General features: G+C 41.8%; 1 protein-coding gene across 1 annotated transcript in view; it reads right to left on the bottom strand.

Moving 5' to 3' along the window:
* The window catches only part of LOC116318672 (leucine-rich repeat and immunoglobulin-like domain-containing nogo receptor-interacting protein 3), a 42,835-nt gene extending 24,029 nt beyond the window's left edge, over positions 1 to 18,806 (bottom strand). Inside the window, exon 1 of the mRNA XM_031737761.2 lies at positions 18,628 to 18,806. The gene's annotated coding sequence lies outside the window, so the exon portion shown is untranslated. The remainder of the gene's footprint in view (positions 1 to 18,627) is intronic.
* Between the last annotated feature and the right edge of the window lie 1,526 nt (positions 18,807 to 20,332).

Raw genomic sequence — 20,332 nt, forward strand, 5'->3', positions numbered from 1 at the left:
GACCCGCCTCCCTGAGAGGACAGTAGAGCTGTCAGGGTCCTTGAGCTCCTAAAAGAAGCTGTGGGACTCTGGCACCGAAGACACACAGAGACAATTGGAGTTCTCCCTAGGGAGCATCCAGTTAAAATTCAAGGACTCTCTCTTCATCCCTCATTTTTGTTCCCTCTAATGCTCATCTCGCTCCCTCTCTCCCTCTTAGCGAGGTCATGGCTGAAAAGTTTCAATGATGCCCCAGGAGGCAGAGAATAATCATCCAAGTGTGCATCTGCGTCTATGTGTGTGTACTCAGCTGCATGATCGACCTTATGTGCGTACAACGCCACGGGTCTGCATTTATGGCAGTACTAGCGTCATGTATGGATGTGTAGGAGGCAGACCGCTTGATGGCCTCTGTCACGCCGTCACAGGGTTATCAGATCCATTGCCGGCAGCGGTCAGTGTAGCATTTGGACCTCGAAAAGGCCATCTGAAATCAAACTGAGGAGCATTTATCCTCTCTCCTGTTATTTCCTTTTCATGAAGTATCATAAAAGTCAAACCGAGAGCTTGCGGGACTCATTTTAGGCCATTCGATAACTGTCATCTTAAACAGCAAACATTAAATTGGTGTCAAGCAGTGAGACGGCATGCGCTCTGTAATGAGATCAATGGATGCCTCTGAAAGGGAGGAAGCTGTTGACATAAGCTGTCAGCTACATGTTTTGCCATCAAAGCTGTTCAACAGAAATCTGCAAAAAAACAGAAGCAAACAGTATTCATAATAATGTTTTCACACTGACTTGAGGATTCATACAGGGTGATGTTCAAACCTATCAATACACAAACATCATGTAAAAACAGACAAAAAAACACATCCAAACAACACAGCTGACTATATCCAGAGGATGACAATCCTATCCTCTCTGCTTACCATGCAGTCCTTCCCAAGGACGCAGAAGACATAGAAGAATTGTCTCTATCTTCATGTAGAGCGAGTGAACTGGTGGGAGGAATAAGAGAGAGCAAGTGGGGAAGGAGAAGAAAGAGTGAGCGCTGCAGGAAAGGCGCTGACAGCTCGCCGTTCGAAAATAGCCTGAATAGCACTGCTTCAAAATAATTCCCTTTTTCTCCCTGATCCTAATTTCAACCACAGTGGCTGAATTATTCATTCTAGACCAATGACATGCAGCGAAGGGGACAAAGAGTCATTGCTCTATTTTGATTCACATAATAAATTCATGACTAGATGTTTAAAAGAAAAAAGAAAAAGGCGAGGGTGGAAGGAGGAGCGGAGACAGTGGGGGGGGGGGCTCGGGATAGGCTGTGAGCGCCAAAAAGTGTGAAACAAAGAAGAAACGGGAAGGGGCAGAGAGAGGGGGAAAACAAGGCTCTCAAATGGGGAAAGGGTGCACAGGTTTGGGAGATAAATATTTCAAAAGGAGCTTTTGTGTAAAAACCCACACGAAAACATGAAGCCATAGCAGACACGCCACATCAACCAAGAATCAGCTGAGAGGGAGGCTGACACCCGGCGAGGAAAACTGAAAGGAGAGAGAATCAAATGCTAACTGAACACCACATTATGGGGATTAAAAAGCCCAGTCATGTTACATTCAAAGGGTGTTGTAGGTAAACTTAGCCATCACACCAAACTATTCACTGCACAGATTCTTTTCCTCTCAAATTAGAGACTGACCAGAGCCGAAGGAGTGACTGAGAATCGTGAGTGAGTGGGTGAAGGAGAAACTCAGACAGGCTACTGCTTGGTCATGACTAAACAAGAGACCCACACCTTGGTCACATGACTGATCGGCGATATTTAGCTGACTACCTAAGGTCACATGTAAGTCCACACAGGAAGAACAAGGCTCTGTTTGACATTCCAGGCTCTGGTTGCCTAGGTAACCCTAGTTACTAGCAGGTTACATGTAAATCAACAGTATCCTGCGCTCTCATTGGTAGTTGCTGCAATCGCTTGTCTGGAAAAAAGTTGATCTGGGGTCCTGTGCACTTTGCGTCACCAGCAGCTATTTCGTTCACACTTGTTTGCTTGAACTCGCCAAATGTCATTCACGCTCTGTGGTCTCTGGTCAACATGCTGCTGCTAATTACTTCCATTGTGGAGCAACTTAATATTGTTTATGCTAATTCCTTGTAGTTGGTGAATGGTTGCAAAGAACTATATTAAATGAGTGTGATTACATGAACAACATCCCCAAGTGAACTCATGTTTGTGATGGTCCTGCTGTTTTTCCCTGTAGTCTCTCTGTGTTTTCTGGCAGGTTCCTGGTAGGTGGGGTTAATTAGTGGAACTGAGAGCGCCCGGCCAGTCTCCCTGGAGCATTTAAGAGCCGGGTGTCTCAGCTTTCATCTTTCTCTTCATTCACCCAGCACCATTGTATTTGTTTGTTTGGCTTTAGCCTGCTTACCCTACACAACAACACAAGCTTCATGTTTGATCACTCATCCAGCTGCTGACACACTTTTAACACTGACTAACACATTAAATATTGTTAAGTTTGTTTGGGTTTTTTTTTTAATGCTTTGTTTGGTTAATAAACTGTTAAAATTTGGTTCAAGTTGTGTCTCTCCCATTATTATTAGTCATGGCTGAGTCAGATCATGATGCTTATCACTATTAAAGGACTGGATGTTAGCTGAATAAGACAGCCTGTTCTTTCTGAGGATAACACAGTGTAAGAGTGTTGCATTACAGGTTGTTTATAGCCACAATGTGTTACAAAGATTAAAGATTTTACCATGAAGAAAAGCTGTTGATATTTTTGTCAGAGTGTCCCAGAAAGAAACAAAAGCCTATCATGTTGTTTTGATGCTGCGAGAAACTGGAGAAAAGCAGGAAAAACATTCAGCCTCTTAGCCCAGACTAACAAAAATAATCTTTTTGTTTAATGTTCATGAATATAAGTTTTTTTCATCTTTTTTGTATCAGTGAGTACAAAGTTTTGAATTTAATATGAATGATATTAATTTCAGAAACATGTATTTTGCCCTGAGAAAAGCAAGGAGGCATCACCATGGCAACAAAGCCTTAAAAGATGTGGTAACTGTTGCATTTTACCGCAAACCAATATCTTTTTGTAAACCTAACCAAGCAGTTTTTAATGGCTAAAAATAACCAAGAGAGTTATTTACTTCAAAATGAGTTGAAAATCTGTGAGGTGACTCGAACTTGGCTCTCTGGTGTGAAATGATCCACTCCACCACCGACCCCTCCAACATCCAGATGTGAAATCTTTTGCCTTTTAAAAGTGGATGAGGACATGAATCTGTACATATGGGGTGGGCGGCTGTCATGTTCAGAGACTTGAACATAATGTTGGGAAATTCAGCTTGAGGAACATGAAAAAAATATGTAAAATATGTAAAATCTACTCAAATCAGGAGTTTAAAAGTCAAGACCATTTCACATGCTGCCATGAGATGGTGTGGAAACTCTACACAGAAGAACCCTCATGCTGTGAGCCAACATTGCTAAACATGTGTCACACTTAAATGCTTCAGATCATCAAACCAATCTAAGCAGAAAGCCAGAGTGAATACAAAATGCAGTTTTGAAATTATTTTATTTATTGACGGACAAATGTTATTCAAATTTATCTGGCTCGGTGTGAAAAGGTAATTGTCCCTAAACCTGATAACTGATTGTGCCACCATTGGCAGCAAAAACTGCAATCAAGCATTTGTGATAACTGCCAGTGAGTTTCATATCACTGTGGAAGAATTCTTTGTTTTAAATCAGCAACACTGGAGAGTTTTTGGACATGAAAAGCCTGTTTAAGTTTAGGCCAAAGCATCTCAATCTGATTTAAGTCCAGACCTTTACTAGGCCACTCCAAAACTTTCATTTTTTTTCAGCCATTCAGAAGTGAACTTGATGGTGTTTTTATTGTCTTGCTGCATAACCCAAGTGTGCTTAAGCTTCAGGACACAAACCTATACCCGGACATGCTCCAGGATTTTCAGGTAGAGAGCAGAATTCATGTTTTCATCAGTTACAGCAAGTTGCTCTAAAGCAGCAAAGCAGCACCATGTTTGACTGGTGTGATGTTCTTTTTATGAAATGCTGTGTTTTACACCAGACGTAATCAGACTCAAACTTAAAAAAAAAAATTCAGTTTTTGTTTCGTCAGTCCACAGAATATTTTCCCAAAGTCTTTGGGATCATCAAGATATTTTTTGGCAAATGTGATATAAGCCTTTGTGGTCTTTTTGCTCAGCAGTGGTTATCTCCAAAAACTCTCCCCTGGATGCCATTTTTGCCCAGTCTCTTTCTTATTGTTGAATCATGAACTTTGACCTTAACTGAGGCAAATGAGGCCTGTCGTTCTTTGGATGTTGTTCTGAGTTCCTTTGTGACCTCCTGGATGAGTTGACAGTGCGCTCTTGGAGTCATTTTGGTAGGCTGCCACTCCTGGACATCAAGTCCAAGTTTCTTCCTTTTGTGTATAATGGCTCTGACTGGTTCCCTGGAGTCCCTGGAGGCTTTTTCGCGACCAATGGATATTGCTTTTTTACATAATGAGAGGTAGGTTTTGTTAGCTTTTTTCCCAAAAATAAATTAAATTATCATTTTAAAACTCTGTTTGTATTTACTCTTTGACTAATATTAAATTTGTTTGATTATGTGAAACATTTAAGTGTCAGAAATATGGGTGGGGGGAGAGAAATTCTGAAGGGGATAAATATCTCACAGCACTGTAAGTGTAGGTCAGTGTTAAAGGTATGTCCTGGCGTCTTTAGTAATGATGAAGTCTTGATGAGGACCAATAGTAACGATAAGAGAAAACTGAGTACATGATAAAGAGGATTTTGGATGATTATGCTACCCTCAACTGAAAACACTGCATAGGATTCTTTAACTTTTTTTTCTAAAAAGAGCACCTAGGAAAACTTTTGTCAGTTTAGTAATTTACGAAAAAAAAGATGATCTACAGAAGAAGAGGCAAAATTGCCACAGGCTTGTGTCCTTTTTAAACAAACCTCAATTTAACAAGCGGCTGAAACAAACTGAGTCGGGGACACATGGCACTACAGAATCTGTCACACAAGAGCTGATGAGGAGCTGCTCTTTATATATGGGAATGTAAATGTGCAAATTAATAATTCAGGCTGTCTTTGTTTTACCTTTTCAGGGAGACAGAAGGATCTCTGTGGTTGCAGCCTCCATTGTCTGCACTTTGTTTTCAAATAATAAAACATAAATGCCCCAACTGCCTTGCTAAAAGGCAACACGCAATGGAGCGAATGATTTGAGGCAGTTTTGCTTTATAAATGAGAGGAGAAGCCAACCAAAGAGGGCTATCATTTTGAAGAGGCAGCTAACCTTCAGGTCTACACGAACTTTAACAGATATTGAATACATTTGCACAGTGACTCAACTGTTGGCCCCTTTATTATACGTGACATGCATAAAAGACAACAACGACACGCATGTGCTGGCATGCCCAAGTGACTTTCACATGCCTCCAGTTCTGCAGGAAGGGTGACGATGAACATGCGAGCCTGGATGAATGTGTGGGTCTCTGTATATATGTGTGTACGCCAATGGTGAAGTGTCCTGAGGCATTCTGCAAGCCTGTTTGTGTAGCAGTGAGGCAGAAGTAAAGTCTGAATCTGTGTTCCCTCAGAGCGAAATGTATGTGCGTATGTGTGTGTGCAGAATAGGGGGTCAGCGCTGAAGGACAGCAGAGAAAATCCGTCCATCTACACTGAACAAGACTAATTACTCCCAAAGGAGTGAGAAAAAAAATTCAAGCCAGATACAGTTTATAGAAAACTGGATTTTTCTCCACTCTGTGCCTGAAGAAACACTCATGATACCACAGCTATGAAGTACTTTTTTCATAAAGCGATTTAAAAAAAAAAAAAAGGATTTGTTGTGAAAACATTTCATCTGATTCTGGTGTTTCTCATCAGTACCAAAGCTAGAAAAGTTGTACAATACTGTGCAAAAGTCTTGAACCACCTCTCATTTCTTTATACATAGACTTTATTATACAGACTAACTCAAGTGATGAGCTAGTTTTGTGTTTACACATAATTTAGGTAACTACCATTTCAACATTTTATCTTTAGCAGTTTGTTACTAGCAGCTTGTCACAAAACACATCATTTGTTCCCATGTATTTAGCTGAATCTATTAAAGAAAAGCCCAAGATAATGTGAACAGCATCTGATGAACAGCATCTGAAAGTCATGTTCTTCAGAAACTGGAAAAAATCCAGAAAATACCTGACACAGGACCTGAGAGAGACATCGTATCCTTTAGCTGATTCACCTACTGTTCACTGAAATCTCACCAGATGAAGAACCACGGTGAAATAATAAAACCTGCACAAGAACTGGACTGAAAATAAGTGGCAACTCCAGGTCTTGTGGAGTAATGAACCCAAACTGGAAATTTATGGTTCAAATCGTTGTCATAGTTTAGTAGTTTATAAATCATGATTATATACAGTTCTTACCCTTTTCAACAAGCCCACTCTGCCCCAGTTTGTACATGAAGATGAAGAAGCAGGACCCAAGTGCAGACATGAGCAGGCAGGCAGAAACTGTTTTAGTGGGTTATTAAAGTGCAAATTGAAGCTTACAAGTGGAAAACTGGGACAACAAGGAAGCAGACAACAAGAGCGAAACAAGAGGAACCAGGCTTCCATGATGTGACAGAAAAACAAAGGCTAGATGGCAGGTATAAAGCCACACAACACCTGGTGAGTGGATATGGTGTGATCGACTGCAGGGGTGAAAAGAAAAACAAGGCAGATGCTTGAGCTATGATGTATAGTGTCGTACATTGTCTGTTTCATCTGTACAATGTTTAGATTTCATAAGACCCATCATTTCAATCAACAAGTGAAAACTAGTTCTCCCTAATGAAAGAAAAAATATTGTGTTCTGGTAATTGCAAGTTTCAGTTTGTCAGTTTTAGTTCTGCCTATTGATTGCTCAGTAAGTTAGCTTGACTTTAATCTAAAACACAGTCACACAAATGTAAATTGCCCTTAAAGGCATTTCAACTTCTCCAAAACATTTTATTTTCCTCTCCAGCCGTTTCTCTCTCTGCCTTTTGTGGAGGAAATCACATTTTAATGTCTGTGGGGAGCAGTGAGCAGTGTTCACAAAATGATACTTGAATCATTAAAATCCAATTTGCAGGACTGGGGCACAAGACTCCATCACAGCTATCAGCCGAGCCGTCCTCTCAATGCCGCACCGTTTGTGTTGTGCCTGTACAAACTGAGGGATCAGAGAGGGAATCAATAGCAATACGGCATTCCTTAACAGAGTTCTTATGGATCAGAGAGCCGTTCATCTACTGAGAATCGCAGATGAAAGAGAGAAAGAGAGCGACAGAGAGAGAAAGAAGAAAATGAAGCGTACGAGTGAAACTCATTGACCTTATGTGTGTATAGAGCGTGCACTGCAGACACACACACAAACACAGACATACACACACACTTGAAGAGTGTTCATGGCTCGAAATCATGCTGTTAGAATTAATGAATAACGTCCCCCCTGCCCAAAAGGTTGGGCCTACAGATGGCATTACATGGCAACACACACACACACACACACACACACACACACTGCAGGTTGTGGAAGCCAATTACTTCCATCAGCAGTTTTGAGAATATTGTACATCAGTATGTTTAAATGTCAAACTAGGTCACTTCAGGGCATCACGTGAATTCAAAAATGAATTATCACACAACTGCGTAATAACACTTTCACCTCCTTTATCTCGCACACGTAGATGGAGTACAGAAAAGCAGAGAAGCAGAGAGAAGAACGTGGAGCCACAATATCCTGTAATGATCCTTAGTTCAGCTGCATTATTAAAAGATAAGGTTATACAATTTAACCTGCATTAACATTCAATTAACAAAAGGCAGGGATGGGTACGCTGTCACAAACACACACATATGCACGCATGAACGTTATCTCCTTGACCTGCATTAGCATCTGCGGTGAGCAAAGCCGCACACTTCATGACCTGCATCAACTTTTAATGAAGTCTGAGAAACATGATTCCTTTATTCATGCAGGTGAAGTAATGGGAGGACTGCTACAAACACACAAACACACACACACACACACACACACACACACACACACTGAGTTGTTGGAACCAGTTCATTTTACTGCAACAGGTGGTGAGGCTTAAAACAAGCTCAGCTTTTGTGTCAGCCTTTCTGATTCAGCTGAATGACCCTGAGTAAGAAATTGAAGGTAGTTGCAGTCTCATTTAAAAGGCAACCACACAGATGTTGTATCACAAATTACTCCTAACTTAAAGGCCCACATAGAGCTTTCAGAGCTTTTTACTGACATACTAATTTATTTGAGAACCAATGATCTTCCATGATCTCAGAAATCCTCCTTTCATGGTCTCTTTATTTGCTGGCTTCTCTACATTGCTCAAAAATGTATATATATATTTTTTCTTTTAAGTTTGTCTTATTTATGTTCAAATGTTTTTATATAGCGCCAATTAACAACAGCAGTCGCCTCAAGGTACTTTATATTGTAAGGTAAAGACAATACAAAAATGCAAAAAAAACCCCCCATCAATAAGATGACCTGCTATGAGCAAGAACTTGGCAACAGCGGGGAGGAAAAACTCCCTTCTAACAGGAAGAAACCTCTGGCACAAGCAGGATGAGAGAGGGGCACCACCTGTGAATTAAGGGAGGAAGACATGAAAAGGAGACAGTGTGGAAGAGAGTCAGAGATGAACAACAACTAATATTTAAATTTATAGTGGTGTATAAACACATAGAGAGTAAAAAAGAGGAGTGTAGAAGAAACACTCATGGGAAGCCCCCAGCAGCCTAGACCTATTGCAGTGTAAATAAATAAAGATTCAGGGTCACCTGACCCAGCCCTAACTATATGCTTTATCAAAAAGGAAACTCTTAATCCTAATTTAAAAGTAGAGAGGGCGTCTTTCTCCTGAATCCAAATTGTTTTTTGTTTGGTTGCTTTTCTCTAAACCATTCAGTAATGATTGCCAGTGTAAAATTCATTTGAAACATATGCCACAGTGCTGATTTCTCATGAGAGATTAATGTTTTTCACTTCATCAAATAAACACTTTAATTTTAGATTTGGTACATTTGGTACACAAATCTCTGTAAACAGATATCTGCAGGCGGGGGAAAAGATTTCTCTTTTGGATACCAGAAGCTATCTGGTTTTCTCTCGAAGTCTGAGTAGTATTGATGAGTTAATGTGGGACGCCGGCTCATTATTTACAGAGGTGCAGGTCTTACCACTTGTTTTCTTTTAATGTGGCAACTCCTTTCATGAATGTTCTTAAACTGCTAGCTCTGTGCTGCTACTAACCCCGTCTGTACAGCTCTAATTGGCCAATTGGACAGTGGAAACAGCCGTTGATTGAGCACAACAGCAGGCTGATTTGAATAGCAAAGACATTGTTGCTTAGTGATGAGTACCCAGACGTCTGGTTTTTGAGAGATGATAAAACTCTGGAGCAAATTTAGAATCAAAAGTCATGCAATGGTGTAAACAGGCAGAGGTGTAGAGATTGCAGTGAACTACTGGTTTGATGACATAAGTCTGGATGTGCTGGTGCAAAACAGCCTCTTCTCATTTTTATGTTCATTTTTATGTTTTTCAAATGCCGGTTGAATACAAATGAAATGAAATTTGCAGATATTATAGAGAATCACAGTAAGCGTCAACACAGCGCTGCCTGTTCAAGGTCATTAACTGCTAGCTTTAATGTGACAACTCTAAGAGCCAAGCTGTGTATTTTTCATAGTCAACACAAAGTCTCTGTATTTCCATGACTTCCTTTTCTCTGTTTTGAATGAGAACTGTGATAGTAATAGCTGTTGGCAGAGTGTGACATTAAATGCAGTTATGCGATGCTGCCACAAAAGGCTGTTTGTCTTCAACAGTTATTTTTCTGCTCTGTGTGGATGAGCAAGAAACCTTATTAGGAGTGCTCAGAGTGAGGTGTCAAGGAAGACAAAAGCGCCACACACATGCAACAATGAAAGGTTTCTTTTAAAAGACAAGACAAGCACTTAACGTCGGCAAAATGAGGCTCTTTCGTGGCTCTATCAAGCTGGTGTTAAACTCTTTAACACGAAAATGGGATGGACACACCTTTAAGGACTTTGTATCTCTCAACAGGGGAGAGTTTTGTAATTAGAAAGGAGAGATTTAGTTACTTAATCATCGCTAAATTGAATTTGAGCCTTTAATTGTAAAGACATTGAGAATAACTCAAGGGATGGTTGTGTCAGACTGAATAATGAAGCAAAGCCAAATGCTAATTCATTATGAGAGCTAGGCAAGAGATAGCAGGTGACCTTAAAACTTTTCCTATCAGACCCAAGCAGCTGGGAGACAAAAGACATAGACAGGGGGAATGTGTAGGAGACAGACTGACAGAAACCGTGTGCATAGCGAATGAACAGCAGAACCTGGAGCACTCGGGGGTCACGTCTGAGAAAACGCAGCCGAGAAAGTAAATTAAAGAAGGAGAAATGGAAAGTGAAAGGGCAGCATGAGGAAAACAGGGCAAAAGTGTGAGGAAGAATAATTCATCACGAAGGAAAAAGTGAAGGAAAAAGAAACAGCAAGTGAAAGAAGGAGGAGGCTGAGGCCGCAGAAGTGTTGTACTTTTCACCTGCATGTTATTTGGCCTGCAGCAGCCGCCTGCTTGTTCATTATTGACTGGAATCATGCCCTTTACTTTACGCTGTACATGGGAGGCTACACCAGCAGCCAGCACCTTAAAGGCCTAATAACCTCACCGAACACACGCTGAATGATACTGGAAGCAAGACCATTAACTTCAGTTTGTGAGCGACCTCTGATGCAACAAGAGCCTCCGTACTGCAATTCAAGACTTTAATAAGGACTAGTGTTTTATTGTGTGTGTGTTTGTGTGTGTGTAGCTGAGCATGGGGGTGCGTGTGTGTGGGTAGACGTGGGCGGTGTGGATGTGACTCTCTGCCCTTGTCCGTGCAATCACCTCATTCGCGATCGAGCAATCTAATAAAAAACAATCCGCCACGCTGTGGACCTTGTTCTTAAGACCTCAAGGTCGACCATTGTCCTCTCTCTCACACACACACACACACACACACACACACACACACACACACACACACACAAACAAACATGTATACACACAAAAGCGCGTGCAGACACTTGTGCACACACTGACATCAAAAGCTCTTTCAGCACGCCCACATACCCCCGGTCATCGTCTCAATCAAATCCTTTCATTGCACCAGAATCTTTCCTCTTTTCACGCGTCTCCTCCGGTGGACACATAATGCTCAAATTTTGCTCTCTGAAGCTTTATCCTTTTATATATATCTTATTCCTCCATGATTGGTATTGGTGAGAATACAACAGTGCTCACAAAATTGAGGGCTGATCTGCAAGAAGCTGAAAAAAATTATGAAACAAAGAAAATGTGTTGATTTTTAACAACCTGCACATCAAGCTGTAAAAACAACTTTGGGGTATGAGCGCCTTATATAGTTAACACAATAAGTGCACTATCCTACAAATGATGATTATTTTGGTAAATATTTGGTACTAATAGGTGGAGTTGTCAACAATACATAAATATATAAAAATCGATACTCAGATATTAATCAATGCTAAAATTAATACCAGAGTCAGATACTCGTTTGCAACAAACAGTGTAAACAACTTCACACAAACAAGTAGACACGCAGCTCTTCCCCTCAATAACAGGTGAAATACTGGACATTCATAACACTGAAACACTTTCAGAGGTCTGTAAAGGTCCCGTTTCAACAGCATGGAAGTGCACATGTCAACATTAGCCATCTAACTATTAGCAATGTACGCTGAACAGATCACGGGTGGAATATTGAGCCGTGACAGAGCGGATTACGGACATGTGGAGATTGGGCAAGTTTCTGACTGTGCAGACCAGCGGGGAAACCATAGATGAATGTGTGGAGAACTAATCCAAGCAAATAAAGAGAGAAATCTGGAACACGGCAGCCGAATCAGACAGCTTCAGTCTTGAAGAGCTGAGGAGAAAAGCTGTAGACTGAGGTGGAGCAGTGAGAACAGTGGGTGAGATACTGCAGGGAAGATGTGAACAAGATGATAAACTTTTCTACTTTTGCAATAATTTTTAAAATGTGTTTCTTATTTTTTTAAAGCCAGTTGTGAGCTCAGTTTTAGGATGGGGTCAAAATTTTCAAAAATGGTATTGTATTGAGTATTTTCCTGGATATTGGTATTGAGTTTGAAAGTCTAGAAAGTCTAGTACCTTGACAAACCTGGAGGGAAAACAACTGTACAGATTCTTCAGTGTCAGAGAAACACAGTCATTCATTTAGAGTCACACTTTCTAGCCATCTGACAAATTCATCTTTTTAGCTCCAGTTTTGGTCTCTACCATCTCCAGGAAATATTTAGCTTAGGATATGTCCACATGTTTTCTCTCCGTTTTGGCCTCCCGTCCACACTGAGATGGCGTTTTCCCCAAGGTAAAACGCAGCGTTTTGAAAATGCTCTCGAAAACGCATACATTTCAAAACGGAGCTGTCCCGTTGCAGTGTGAACACTCGAAAACGCAGACTTTCAAAAATGATGACGCATGTTGGTCATATGATGCAGTCATGTGACCACTTAAACCAAGATGGCAGACGGCATCGGACATCAGTTGTTTTGTTTGCTCACAATTTTGGTAGTCGAGTCACAGCCTGCTGTTGTTCACCCATGTGAACAAGTTTTAGTGTGGACCACAGCTCTTTGAAAACGACTTTGCTGAGTAGTACGCGGGCGTTTTAAAACGCTGTTTTCAAATCTATCCGGGCTTTTTCATTGAAAGGAAAGTGCACTGCTGATGGAAATGAGCTGAATGAGAAATTGGTGCCGGGTAGAGGAACCTGGTACATTTTAGGGGATAAATCAAATTGCATCAGCACTACGACTAAAAATTCATACAAAATCAGCCAGTGTCAAATTGCGATAACAGGAGTCAAAGAAGAAGAAAGCAAGTGAGACGATGTGTCGAAGAACAAAAGAACATATGAGGCAGTGGTGAGTTGATATTAGACTTAGATGTGGTTACACTTTTAGTCTGCAATGTTTGTAACACAAAATGCAATCTGCTATTCAACGGAATGCATCTAAGCACACACACACTCCCACAAATGCATCCGGGGTAGCTTGGAGTTCAATAAGATAGTTGAACATGGGACGAGGACACTTGAAGATGGAGATACAGGGATGGAATCACCGACCTTCCAACTGGCTGGCAGACAACCAACTCTACTTCCTGAGACGCCCACTAAACATGAGATAATACGTAACCTAACATGTAACCATAACCAATGATCATCTACTCCTACAGGGAGTGCAGAATTATTAGGCAAGTTGTATTTTTGAGGAATAATTTTATTATTGAACAACAACCATGTTCTCAATGAACCCAAAAACTCATTAATATCAAAGCTGAATGTTTTTGGAAGTAGTTTTCAGTTTGTTTTAGTTTTAGCTATTTTAGGGGATATCTGTGTGTGCAGGTGACTATTACTGTGCATAATTATTAGGCAACAACAAAAACAAATATATACGCATTTCAATTATTTATTTTTACCAGTGAAACCAATATAACATCTCCACATTCACAAATATACATTTCTGACATTCAAAAACTTCAACTAAGATCATTCCGCTCTCGTCTATTCCCCGTCACCTCTGGTGTACCCCAAGGCTCAGTCTTAGGCCCTCTTCTCTTCATAATATACATCCTCCCTCTAGGTACCATTTTCCGCAAATTTGATCTCCAGTTTCACTGTTTTGCTGATGACACCCAGTTATACCTCTCTTGCAGACCTGACTCCTCTCTACCACCTTCCTCCCTTTCAGAATGTCTATCGAGCTAAAATCCTGGTTTACCTCTAATTTTTAAAGCTCAATGAGGATAAAACTGAGATCCTCCTTATTGGCACCAAATCCAACCTTTTGAAGGCGAACCATTTCTCACTCACCATCGATAACTCCACAGTTTTCCCTTCTCCTCAGGTTAAGAGCCTTGGTGTCATCCTAGACAGTTCACTTTCCTACAAATCTCACATCAATAATCTCACCCGTTCTGCCTACTCGGACGCAATATTAACAGATTACTTCCTTCTCTTTCCACCCAGTCTTTCCATTCTTGTCCACAGTCTTGTTACATCCCGTATTGACTATTGCAACTCTCTTCTGCATGGTCTCCCCAAAATCCTCCATAAGCTTCAACTGGTTCAGAACTCTGCTGCTCGCATTATCACCAGAACCCCCTCCTACCAGCACATCACCCCTGTTCTTCAGGAACTTCACTGGCTCCCTGTGAAATCCCGGATAATATTCAAACTTCTTCTGCTCACCTTCAAGGCCATTCATAACCTCGCTCCTCCTTACCTTTCTGACCTGTTAACCACTACCTGTTCTGCCCGTCCACTTGATCTTCCTCTTCTATCCAGCTTGCTGTACCTTCCTTCCGCCTCACCACCATGGGAAGCAGAGCTTTCAGCTGCTCTGCTCCCAGGCTGTGGAACTGCCTACCCCAGAAATAAGAAACATTGGTTCTTCCCAGTTTAAATCCCAACTCAAAACTCATCTGTTCAAATCTGCATATTCACTGTGAATCCATTGTTTGTTAATTTTATCTTGTGCTTTGTTTTATTGTTCTTATTTTTATTGGAATTGTTCTTATTTTTATTGTTTTACTATGTGAAATTGTAAAGTGTCCTTGGGTGACTTGAAAGGCGCTTATAAACATTTATTATTATTATTATTATTATTATTAAAACAAATTGCACCTTTCTTTGCAAGGACACTCAAAACCACATCCATGGATTCTGTCAGTGTTTTGATCTGTTCACCATCAACATTGCGTGCAGCAGCAACCACAGCCTCCCAGACACTGTTCAGAAGGTGTACTGTTTTCCCTCCTTGTAATCTCACATTTGATGATGGACCACAGGTTCTCAATGGGGTTCAGATCAGGTGAACAAGGAGGCCATGTCATTAGTTTTTCTTCTTGTATAGCCAGCCACGCTGTGGAGTACTTGGACGCGTGTGATGGAGCATTGTCCTGCATGAAAATCATGTTTTCTTGAAGGATGCAGAACCACTGCTTGAAGAAGGTGTCTTCCAGAAACTGGCAGTAGGTGCGAGTTGATGACTCCATCCTCAACCTGAAAAGGCCCCACAAGCTCATCTTTGGTGATACCAGCCCAAACCAGTACTCCACCTCCACCTTGCTGGCGTCTGAGTCGGACTGGAGCTCTCTGCAATCCAGCCACGGGCCCATCCATCTGGCCCATCAAGACTCACTCTCATTTCATCAGTCCATAAAACCTTAGAAAAATCAGTCTTGAGATATTTCTTGGCCCAGTCTTTCTTCAGCTTGTGTGTCTTGTTCAGTGGTGGTCGCTTTCAGCCTTTCTTACCTCGGCCATGTCTCTGAGTATTGCACACCAGGGTGCTTTTGGGCACTCCAGTGATGTTGCAGCTCTGAAAATGGCCAAACTGGGGCAAGTGGCATCTTGGCACACTTGACTTTTCTCAGTTCATGGCAGTTATTTTGCGCCTTGGTTTTTCCACGCTTCTTGCGACCCTGGATGGAATCGATTGTTCGATGATCACGCTTCAACTTTGCGATTTTAAGACTGCTGCATCCCTCTGCAAGATATCTCACTATTTTTGAGACAAGTCCTTCTTTTGACCCAACAAAGGAAAGGAAGTTGCCTAATAATTATACTTCCTGTTGATGTCATTAGACCACACCCCTTCTCATTACAGAGAACATCACCTGAGATTGGTAGTAACCTATACAACTTGGAGTAAGATAACATGCATGAAGAGGATGATGTGGACAAAATACTCATTTGCCTAATAATTCTACTCCCTGTAGTAGTAGTTTGCAAACCGTGTGACAGTGATGTTAACACACAGACACTGTCGACCAAGGCAGCTGGTGTAGAGTGTAAAATGTTATAAATAACCAAATCTTTCAATAGTGGAATGTGGACATATTTTGTAGGAGAACATTTCAAAATTGTAATAAAGGAGGAGCAGACAGCAGCTAACCGAATCGACAAAAGTTACTTTTGGATGGTCCGGTACTGGTTTAAATATTAAAGGTACCCAGCCCACACATAATAATGCTGAGTTGTAAGGCTTAAAATAGGCATTCATGTTCATTAAACATCTTGATCTCAGCTCTATCAGGTCTATGTTAGGTTTAGTTAAAAAGTCTCACATGTGTGGTGGAGTAACTTCTATTTTCTGAGAGGACAGGGTGTTTCAAAAAGAAGCAACCAATTTAAAAAGGCTATATATATTTAAAGTAATGGGCATAGAAGCTTGTGGTAAATTTTAAAATACAATAGTAGTTTTTACATGTAAACCTTACAATGTTCTCAAGTGCTCAATGTTTCCCCTTCCAGACAGACATATGTCCACACAACAGTCAAACTCGCAAAAGCACGTCTTCTCGGAAAAATATGGTAATTGGTGTAGATGTGGGCGAATAAGTCTTTTTCTTTAATGCGGATTTATCACAGACATTTCAGATATGCTCGCTTTTACCCCTAAATGGAGGTGTTTTGAAAATCGGTTGTCTTCTTTACAAGCTCTGTGCCCACCTACTATAACATGGAATAATAGAAAAAAAGTTAAAATAAAATACAACTTGTACAAAAAACGATTTTCTTTTGTAAAGATTTTGTTTCCAGCAATGATCTGTGCCTCTGCCTCTTCATTCTTTTTCATCACCTTCTTCCCCACGGGTGGCTGAAAACTATCACTTTGCCAGCATGTCCACTCACTGGAAAAACACATCTGCAATAAGCACCTGTCAACACAGAGGCCAAACAGTTTCACCCACATTCTCCCACTTTTCTGTCACACTCCCAGCCTTTCCTGTCCTAAATATCCCTCTGACGAGCCTTTCACTACATCACTTTAATCTCCTCCTGTTTAATTTTATGTCGTGCTTGCCTTCTTCATCTTTCTATTCGTGACATTCTCTTTCTCTTATCTAACTTCTCATTGATTCAACAGTGTCTCATTTCCAGTCTTGGTCTTTTCACACACTACGCAGACTTGGCAGCAGAGAGGACAGCGATATTATGCTTCAGGTAGTTGGCAAGCGTCTGCACTTAAAGGGTCATACTGATGGTGGGAAGGTGGGAATAAGTGCATGTCTTTGTATACGTGTGTGAAGGCTGGCTCATTACCAGTGGCGATTATAGAAAGAGGGCAACAGGAATAGAGGTAGCTGAAGAGTCTGTGAGTGCAGAAAAGACTCTCAGACACAAACAGCAAGTTTGCCTGTATGCTGGGAGCTATCTGCCTGCCAGCAGTGTCTGAGTGAGTTTTTTTTCCTGTTTAGTTTTCAGGAAGACAAGACCGAGCAGCGATAAAGTTAGAAACCCAAACAAGTTAATGAGGAGCAGGAAGTAATGAGCTGATTCCATGATTAGAGGCATAATTCTTCTGTACACTGAACACCCCCTCCTCCCAGATCGAGCTTCATATTTACGTATCTGTTCCAGATCTATTTGAGTGGTATTAACATGAAGTGGCTTGTGTGCTCATGCTTCACTGCTGCTCCTTTGCTCATGGTTCAGGCAACCATTAAAAAATGGCCATGAAATGACCACCTATCCTTCACTTTCATTGTTGAGGAGACAGACAGAAAAACCAGCCAGCCATGATGTCCAGAGGGGCAGATTCAGGTAAAGGTAATTGCTTAGCAAGAGAATGAAACAGGAGATAGGATCAGGAGGAAAGGGAGAGAGGTGACAGTCTATAATTGGAAATAGAGAAAGGAGGAAGATGGTGGAAAAGGAATGAGACGGAGAACGAGGTGGGGGGTGTTAGATTCAGAGAAGGGGGGGGGCTGATGGCTAAAGCACCTAAGGCACTCTTGCCATATGCCCCCCGCCACAACATGACATAACACACGACCACGCATGACACGTTACCACACATGGCATCCTGCAGTGTAGCATGGGTAAAGTAGAGCTATTCATGTCTCAGACCAGAGTGAGCAAACAAGTCCTCACTTCAGCTGTTTTTCAGCCAGGTTATCGTTTCAGATGAAAAAAAACCAGACCGCAGACTGTGAGCAGAGCGCATAACTCATGTAGGTAATGTAATGAGCGATGTTTTAACTAGAAGAGTCGGGCGATGTGAAACATGACAGCATTCCATCAGTGAAGGTTTATTAACATTCATCACTTGGGCAGCTTACAAAGCCTTTTTAAATGCCTCTAGTTGAGTGCACAATTCAGATATGCGATAGTAAGAAAGCATGATCATACACATGCACACACACACACACACACACACACAGACAAACACACACACATAACCTCTCTTGTTCATTCTCTTTTCTTTCCTGCAAGTATCTAAGGGCAAGTAGGGAGCCTTGTCAGGGTGGGTAGTCGTCAACCCTTAAGCCCAGCAAACGTGCACTGTTGCATTTCAAGTGTGTCTGTGCTCTATTTGAAAAAAACACAGAGGCCGTTGAGGATAAGATGTACATGCCCGTGTGTGTGTGTATGTGTGTGTGAATGTGTTCTGCACAAGTTAACATACCCAGGACTGAAGCGTGGTCCCTGATCCCTCCTCATCTGTCCAGCTGTGTGCGTATGTGAATCTGTTTTCCTGTCCTCTTTGCCCACAAGTTTCTGACGCCGCTCCGCACGTGCGAGCCCTCCGAGCCTCAGGTCTCCCTCAGTCTGTCTCACTCTCAGACCTTGGCATCAGCAGCTGTACCAAACGTACCACTCATCCCCCTCTTCTCTCTCTCCTTCTCCCTCCCTCCCTCCCGCAGGCACGCTCGTGTGTACGCGCCTCCTTTCACTCCTTGTTGATTAACGTCCCAAAATAAGAAGGGGGGCTCACACTGAGACTTTCCTCTCTTTCAGCCGGTCCTCATCAGCTGGTCAGGTTAGCCTTCATCTCCCTCCGGTATGGCTGTGGGATTATGAGGAAAAGAGAGGGAGGAATGGGGAAAGGAGCGTGCTGTTGCTGTTGCCTCTGCCTCCTTCAGTATGAGCGCCTCTCTCTCGTTTAGCATGCTTTTCATCTCTCTCTCTCTCTCTCTCTCACCTCTCTCTCGCTGCTCTCTCGCTCTTTATCTCTCACCAACCCCCTCCCTCCCTCACTTTTCTCAGTCACTCTCTATCTGCTACTGCTCAGGCTGTTAGGATTCACAATTCAGTGTGCTGCTGAGCGTATGGCTGAGGGAGCCTCTAAACAACAGGGCTGGATAAAGAATAAAAAGAATGACAGCAAAGATTAGAAGACAGAAAAACAGCAGATGTATTTGTAAGAATAGATAAGAGGATTACTAGTGCTCCTACTACTACTGCTAGTACTGCAGTCATTTAGAAAACAATAATATTAAAGGTAATTCTAAGACTTTTCTAATAATCCAGATTTACTCCTTTACACAATTCGTAGTTGTCTCCTTCATAATCTAGGTTGCTCTCTTTTTATCACTGATTGCACTGAATGATAACAGCCTTGCGAGGGTGCCAGCAGGTAGAGGAAAGTGCCTACTGATGATGTGCATGGGCCTGATAAGAAATGATAAGGGCCATTCACTAGGGTGGCCACATCTGAATCAGATGGTGAGGCATATGTCATTCTGGGCTACAGTTGCATTTGCGAAAAGTCCAACTCCAAAGTCTTTGAGACCTAGCCTCAAGTGCCCTCGATGCAGAGGTCCAATCTCCTTTTCTTATTAGCATTGACCTAGGAACAACTACAATTCATCATGCTAAACAGTGGAAATGTGAAAGGTGACCTTTAAATCTTAAAATAAAGGCATGAAGGTGTTGCATCCTGCTGCAGCAGCTCTATACCAAATAACACCGAGCTGCTCCTGATTAAAGAAAAATGGTGAGTATAATATACAAAAAGAGGATTTATGATGAAATGTCATTCTTCCAGTGAGTTTGTTTTGTTTAATCACCTCCCCCATTTTGCCTGGAGCATGCAGAGAGAGGGAGCGAATGAGAGAGGAGGGAAAATAGACATTTTTATTGTTCGGTCCTGTTGCCTTGTCAGGGTAGATCAGATCACAGGGAACTGAGGTTGAAACACACACACAGAGAGAAACGCACTCTTCGAGCCTGACTGCCCCTGAGGTCAGTTAACAGCTCATCACAGGAAAGGAGAAGTCTGGCCTGCGACCCCGAGGCCAGGGGTTGGGCAAGTCATGATGCCTGGTGGAGGCCAAGTACAGCAAACACCTACCACTCCCACCTCTCAGCCAACCTGACCTGCCTGCCCG

Source organism: Oreochromis aureus, linkage group 18 (assembly GCF_013358895.1).
Source record: "Oreochromis aureus strain Israel breed Guangdong linkage group 18, ZZ_aureus, whole genome shotgun sequence".
In the NCBI taxonomy this organism is placed as follows: Eukaryota; Metazoa; Chordata; class Actinopteri; order Cichliformes; family Cichlidae; genus Oreochromis; species Oreochromis aureus.